The sequence below is a fragment of the Enhydra lutris genome, unplaced genomic scaffold, assembly GCF_002288905.1.
Source record: "Enhydra lutris kenyoni isolate GAN:26980312 unplaced genomic scaffold, ASM228890v2 scaffoldscaffold45, whole genome shotgun sequence".
Classification (NCBI taxonomy): Eukaryota; Metazoa; Chordata; class Mammalia; order Carnivora; family Mustelidae; genus Enhydra; species Enhydra lutris.
The window spans coordinates 13700484-13707708 of record NW_019154129.1 but is presented as its reverse complement, the minus strand read 5'-3'; positions in this window follow the sequence as shown (position 1 = coordinate 13707708).

The window sequence follows — 7225 nt, the reverse complement described above, 5'->3', positions numbered from 1 at the left end:
GACTCGATCCCAGGACGCTGGGATCAAGTCCCGCATCGGGCTCCTTGCTCATCGGGGAGCCTGCTTCTCCCTCTGCCTCTGCCTGCCATTCTGTCTGCCTGTGCTTGCTCTCTCTCCCTCTCTCTCTCTCTGACAAATAAATAAATAAAATCTTTTAAAAAAAAAAAATGTAATTTTCAAGGGGCACCTGGCTCCCTCAGTTGGTGGAGCGTGCAACTGTTGATGTCAGGGTTGTGGGTTTGAGCCCCACATTGGGCATAGAGATTATTTAAAAATAAAAAATTTTTTTAAGATTTTATTTATTTATTTGTCAGAGAGAGCACAAGCAGGGGGAGCCACAGGCAGATGGAGAAGCAGGCTCTCTGTTGATCAAGGAGCCCAGTGTGGGACTCGGTCCCAGGACCCTGGGATCATGACCTGAGCTGAAGGTAGACAGTTAACCAACTGAGCCACTGAGGCATCCCTAAAATCTTTTTTTTTTTTTAATGTAATTTTCAGAAATGTAAAGGCATGATTTTCAAATAAATAAAAAATGGGCATGTGTCAAAAATTTTAACTCATTAATGAGGAAACCAAGAGGTTGTCAAAACTAGTTTAAAAGAGAATCTGAAAGGGCGCCTGGGTGGCTCAGTCGTTAAGTGTCTGCCTTCAACTCAAGTCATGATCCCAGTGTTCTTGGATCAAGCTCCGCATCTGGCTCCCTGCTCGGTGGGAAGCCTGTTTCTCCCTCTCCCACTCCCCCTGCTTGTGTTCCTTCTCACTGTCAAATAGATAAATAAATGAGAAAAAAACAAAAGGGACTCTGAAGAGGACATATATAGGAAATCAGGAGTGCTGAAATCATTTTGCTAATTGGATGCAGAACTGGTCGGTATCCTACAGAGCAAGAAAAGGTGCTGAGAATCCTCTTTTCCACAGGCTGGAGCAGGGAGATGTAGTGGTGAAGTAACCTGATGGAAGATGTCAGACCAGAGACCCTGTAGAGTCAGGTAGCTCGGGAGGACCTGCCCTCCGTGCTCAGCCCCCGCGGGGAGCACAACCAGGTTCCTTCTTTTTTTTTTTTTTTTTTTTAAGATTTTATTTATTTATTTGACAGAGATCAGAAGCAGGCAGAGAGAGGAGGAAGCAGGCTCCCCGCCGAGCAGAGAGCCCGACTCGGGGTCTGATCCCAGGACCCCGGGACCACGACCCGAGCCGAAGGCAGAGGCTTTAACCCACTGAGCCACCCAGGCACCCCAGCCAGGTTCCTTCTTCACACGTTTCAGAGTATCAAGGTTTTTCCCGAGAAGCAAAAGAAGTTCCTGTCCTCATGGAACTGACCGTTCACCATGATAGTTTCTAAACAAACATGCGGTGACTTTAATAAGAGAAATGTACAGGCTGACAGCAGATTTTTTCATCGAAAGATAAAATGACTTTCCTAAGATCATCACAGAGATTTTTTCATCAGTTAAGGAGGGAACCAGTAAGATACTAACTGGTTCAGGAGAGGGCTCAAACCACCACACATTTGTAGTCCTGGAAGGAGCTGAAATGAACTCGCCAACTGACAAGTTGTCAGGACACAGAGGAAACAGCGCAGTTGCATTGGGGGTGTGACTTGCTTTTCTAGAGATCCGAGTTACTGGCATTACTGTCTGTTTTCTGCCAATTAAGTTCTGTCCCTACAGGGTTGTAAATAGCCTCATCAGAGACCGAGTAGGGCACACACCCGGTAGGATCAGCTCGTCTTGAGCAGCCAATTGGCCGCTCACATTACCTCGTTGGCCCAGGGCAGATCTCCCGCGCTGTGCCCTGCGGGCAAGTAGGAAAATCGGGGAGAGAGTGTCACTTAAACTAAGCTGTGGGAGAAGGTGCGGATTCTAACGAGGTCAAGGTCGGGATTAGAACCTTCCACATCAAACGGCCTGTACATGGCTCTCTGAGGGCAGAGGGCTTCGAGGACAGGGAGGGCCCCTGTGTCATGTGACTGGGCAGGAATGAGCCAGGAGGAGGGAATGTGAGGGAGAGGGCGGCAGGGGGCAGGTAATGCAGAGCCTGAGGGAGGAGTCTGGAGCTCCTCCCAAGGGCAGGGGGCACCAGCACAGTTGTAAAGGAGGAAGAGTCCTGATCTTTTTTTTTTTTATTATTATTTATTTATTTGACAGACAGAGATCACAACTAGGCAGAGCGGCAGGCAGAGAGAGAGGGGGAGAGGGAAGCAGGCTCCCCGTGGAGCAGAGAGCCCGATGCGGGGCTCTATCCCAGGACCCTGAGATCATGACCCAAGCCGAAGGCAGAGGCTTTAACCCACTGAACCACCCAGGCGCCCTGGAAGAGTCCTGATCTAACGTGAGTTTTGTTAAGCAGCTCTGGTTGTGAGGAGGCTGTTGCCGACTCCGGGGCAGAGCTCATGAGCTGTGTGGCAGGGGAGAGGGGCCTGGACGCCCCACTCACGGCTGGACCCCCGTGGCCTGCTGCGGGTCCCGTTGACGGTGCTGCTCTCTCTAGGCGGGGCTGCTCAGGGCACTTGTCTGCCTGCACTACGGTGGTGGGACCCCAAACACCATGTGACTGTTTAGGCCCTTGTGGTTCCTGTGGTTGATTGCAAGATGCACCTCAGCAAGGACCATCAGGAAACTAGAAACAAAATAAACCCAGATTTGTTACTCACAAGTCCTGGAGAAGCCACCGTTCACCCTCGGGCCACCCAATGAGGTCGCCAGGAGGTGGGGAAGGGCACCCACCAGGGCTCTGCCTTTCCTAGGGTCCAAGCCGGAGAGGGCTGGGGTCTCTTGATCTCTCTGTTTACTGGTGAATTTAAACAAAGAGCAGGAATTAGGGCACAGGAAGGGAGGAGTGCGGTCATTCTAGGGGCCAGTTACCTACCTCACCCGGGGCTTTCCACAGGGGGGTCAGCCTGGCTCCTTGTCTGGTTGTAACTGCTAGCTTTGTCGCGCAGCTGGTGACCTGTTTATTCCAGATGGCTGTCTTTGAAACGGATGCCCTGTGATCTGTGATCCAAAGCTTCTTGTCAGGCCTCCTGCTGCAGGTATACACACTGGGACCAGCGGCTGACCCACAGCTTCTAAATCCCTTGGAATTTCCTGGGTGGCAGGGGTGTCTTTTGTTTGAGGAGGCGACTCTGGGGGGGCTCCGGATAGCTCTAGGATAGGCCCATCACCAGAAAGCCCAAGTCTGCAGGGAACGGGAAGGTGCTGGAGATGGAGTGAATCGTCATTCACGCCCATGGGGTGAGCCTCCATGAAAATCCCTGAACTGTGGGGTTCAGGGAGCCTCCGGGTTGGTGAGCACGTCCACGTGCCGGGAGCACGGCACACCCCAGCTCCACGACACGGTAGCTCCTGTGTTCAAGACTCTTCCTGACTTTTCCCTGTGTACCGTTTCATCTGGCTGTTCCCTCCATCCTTTATCATACAATAAATTAGAAAACATAAGTGTTCCCTTGAGTTCTGTGAGCCATCCTAGCAAATTACAGAACCTGAGGAGGGGGGTCCTCGGAACCCTGGACTTGTAGTCATGTCGGATGGTACCTGGAGTCGGGGGGATCTTGTGAGGCTGAGCCCTTACCCTGTGGGGTCTGTGCCAAGTCCAGTTGGTGTCCCCAGCTTGGTGAGCAAAATCCCACGCATCTGGTGTCAGAAGAGTATTCTGCATGTACAGAGTAGTTTTTCCTTTTCATTTGGATACAGGTAGAGAGGCAAAGGCTGAGTATGGGATGGCTCGCCTTAGGGCTTGACCCTCCAAGTGGATCTGAGGTCTAGGGGTGCCCATTGGGGGCACCCAGACGGGCTTGAAGGACAGGCAGTGATACGTGGAAGTGGGTGCCTCATACCTCACTAAGTGCACTGGGCCTCCCCCTCCACCAACTCCCAGCACAGACAGGGGTCCCCATCCCAGCCATTGACCTATGCCCCAGAGCTGTCTGTCCTCCAGGCTGGAGAAACCACACTAACTAAACCCAGAAGCCATTCATTAGCAGAAACCAGAAGTCACCCATTGCCCTGGAGGGGTGAGGGGGAGGAGGAACGTGGTTGGAGGTGGCTCTCCACCCTGTGGGGGAGGCTGGAGCTGGTTTTCCATGCTTCCTTTCTGCAGGCATGACTCGGCTCTCTAGGTCACCCGGGGGGCTAGGTCACGTCTCTGTGGGAAGCTCTGAAGGAAGGCTGGGGTGCTGCCGCTCCCGGCTCTGATACCAGCTCCCTCGGGAACTGGACGAGGGCCCCTCGTTCTGCACCTGCCCCCAGACGTGGCTGACCCGTGCAGCATTCACTTCCTTTCCATGAGCCCTTGGCCATGACTTCTGACCTCAAGACTCTGAGGTCCTGCCCCCTCTCCTTCGTCTGTGAGTCACTTATATGTCACCAAGAGTGCTGGCAGCTGCCCAGCCTGGTGACGGGTACACAGCCAGCTTGCCTGTTGCCATCTGCCCTTCTTCCCAGCAGGCTCCTCTGGGCCCAGCCCTGGGCCTTCCCAACCTAGAGCTCCCCTCTGCTTCCTGGTCGCGGAGAAGCACAGCCCTTCGGACCTATGTCAGTGTTGTTGTGAGAGCGGGTTCCAGTCAGTCCAGGTGGAAGGAGACCTGCCCCAGTGCTGGGAGTCTGGCTCTAGCCCAGGCTGGTCACGTGGAAGAGACTCGGGGGCATGCTGGTCAGAACTTTGCGGTGCGCCATCTCGGGGGGAAAGGCCTGTTTTTGTGGCCTTTGCTGATTTTGGTGGTGTAAGTTGTCCCGCTGTGCTCACCTGATTTCAGAATACTAACATGATGTCAGCCACTTGAAGACTTCCTGCAAACTTAACGACCAGCTCTTGCTAGCCAGTCAGAGCCCGTGGGAACACATCCCTCTAGTAAACGTGCAGTTTGAAAGGTGAACAGAGCAAAGGGGGCCGCGTTTACCTGTGATCCGTCAGCCTGCCCAGACACAAGGAGACAATTCTTGTGATGGTGGTGTGGGCAAAAGAAAGGACGCTCCACCAACCAGAGAGGTGGTGTGTAGGTGAGAGAGTGGAGCTGTAAGGGGTTCTGGCCCCCAGAGTGGACAAGCCCAGTGCCATTTCTGTAGGACGGACTGCTTTCCTCCTCACAGATTCGCAGCCAAACTGATGAGTTATTCTTCCATGAGAACAGTGAGAGTCCCTGAGAAAACGTGGTTAGCCCTAAGAAACCCAGTGTACAGCCAGCTTTTCTGAAGGAGAAAATGGTTGTGAACAAAACTTAGGAGAGTGCTCTAAGGCATGAAAGGAAAACTCTAGAGCAAGCTGACTTAGAGAGGTGCCATAGCAGAAGATAGTAAATCAGTAAGGGATAGTGGAGCAGCTCTAAGTGCAGCTTGGAAGATGCCTGAAGGTCCTAGTGGACCACAAGAACTAATAATGCTTTCTATTCCAGGAAGACATTAGCCAGCCAGCACAGAGATACCTGAGTCCTATAATTAACAAGTGGGCCGTAGCAGTCCAGCATTCAGAGTCAGGCAGCTGGGCTCTGCATTTAGGAAGTGTGGGAGTGAGGAAGGGAGTGGGGCAGGGGGACCCCTAAGACCAGAGAAAGGAAGGCTGGGCAACAGGGGGCTGCTCAGCCTCTACTTTATGGAGATGTGGCAAGGCAGTGCTGTTATAAGGTGGAGAAAGCTTTTTTCCCCTGAGTTTTAGGTAGGTGGTGGTCTGGGGATGTGCTCAGACCACACAGGCCAGGCCGGAGAGCTGGAAGATGGGGAGAGGATTCCCTGTGCTTGCCGCTTGAGGCCCCGGTCAAGCCACCGAGTATCCCAAGATGCCAGGGGTGGAAGGGAGCAGCAGAGCTGTGTGGCCAGGACGGGGATGGGCAGAACCAGGGAGACCATGAGGGGCCTGGGCAGAGAAGAGGAAAATGGGAGGCTCTGGCTATGGGGGCTGGGCTGGGGTGGAGGTGGGACTCTGAGTGGGACCTGGGACAGGGTTGGGGACCTGTGGGTTCCTAGGAGAGCTCAAGAGTGCGGTTAGACCAGAGGAAGGACATCCCTAATGACGGAACACCAGCCAGTGAGCCATGTCCTCGGGTGTCCCCGGGGCCTGCCAGCCAGGGACAAATGGTTCCTGAAAGCCACTAGTGCCCCAGAAACCCTTGCCTGCAGACATGTGGCCCGTGTTGCTCACTGGAGCGGAGCCCTGCGGGCTGCCAGGCCCTACACCTGAGTGCCCTGCCTCCTGCACCTGGACAGGCAAGGTGTGGCCGGTCCTCCTCACAGATGGTTAAACTGAGGCCCAGGTGGAGGGAGGAGCTCCCGTTTCCCTGCTCCTGTGAGTGCTCCGCCGGCTTGTGCCAGGGGCCTGTGTGATTGCCTGGGCAACCGGGTGCTGGCCAGGGCCACTCCCCCGCTGCGGCCCAGTGTTCACGGGGGGGACATTCAGACTTTCTTCCCTGTTCTTTTAGTTGTAGTAAGAGCGACAGGATTGAGTGTTTTCCCCACTGCCCAGTGCGCGGCTCAGTGGCATTAAACACGCGCACATGTCCCACTGTCCGCGGACCTTTCCCGGCTTCCCGAAGGACTGCCCCCGCCAAACCCTAACTGCGGGCCCCTCCCTGGCCCCCGGCACACCCCTTCCACGTCCTGGGACTGTGACTCTGCAACCTCCGGGACCTCCTGGAAGTGGAATCCTGCCGTATTTGTCCTTTTGCGTCTGGCTCTTGTCACTGAACCCAGTGTCCTCTGCCCCACGCCCCCCACCCCTGTGGCAGGTTTCCGGCGCTTCTTTCCTTGTTATGGCTGGATACTATCGATGATATTCCGTTGGGTGGGTGGACAGGTCACACTGTCCATTCGTCCATGGATGCACACGGGGTTGCTTCCACTCGGGGGCTCTGTGGGTCCTGCTGCTGTGGACGTGGGGCGGGCGCTCAGGCACAGGGGCCACGTGGGTCCTCTCACCCTCTGCTGAGAGCCGCTCCCCGCACCCCCAAGCACCCTGTCCCCTCCCCGTGGAACAGCCTCCCCACTTCTGTCGCTGTCTGGGTTCCCTGGAGCCCAGGTCAGTGTCACCTACACGCCACCGCCCCCCACCCCACATGCCTCTCCTCTGCCACAGCTCAAATCCACCAGTCCCAGCCAGTGGAGCCTTTGCTGGTGCGGTTCGGGGGACTGGGATGACCTCCGACTGCACCCACGAGACTCCACGGAGAGGGAGCACTGTCCTGTGTCCCGACACAAGGGCCACCCTCTCCCCGGCCGCATCTCCTTCCAGGTTGGGT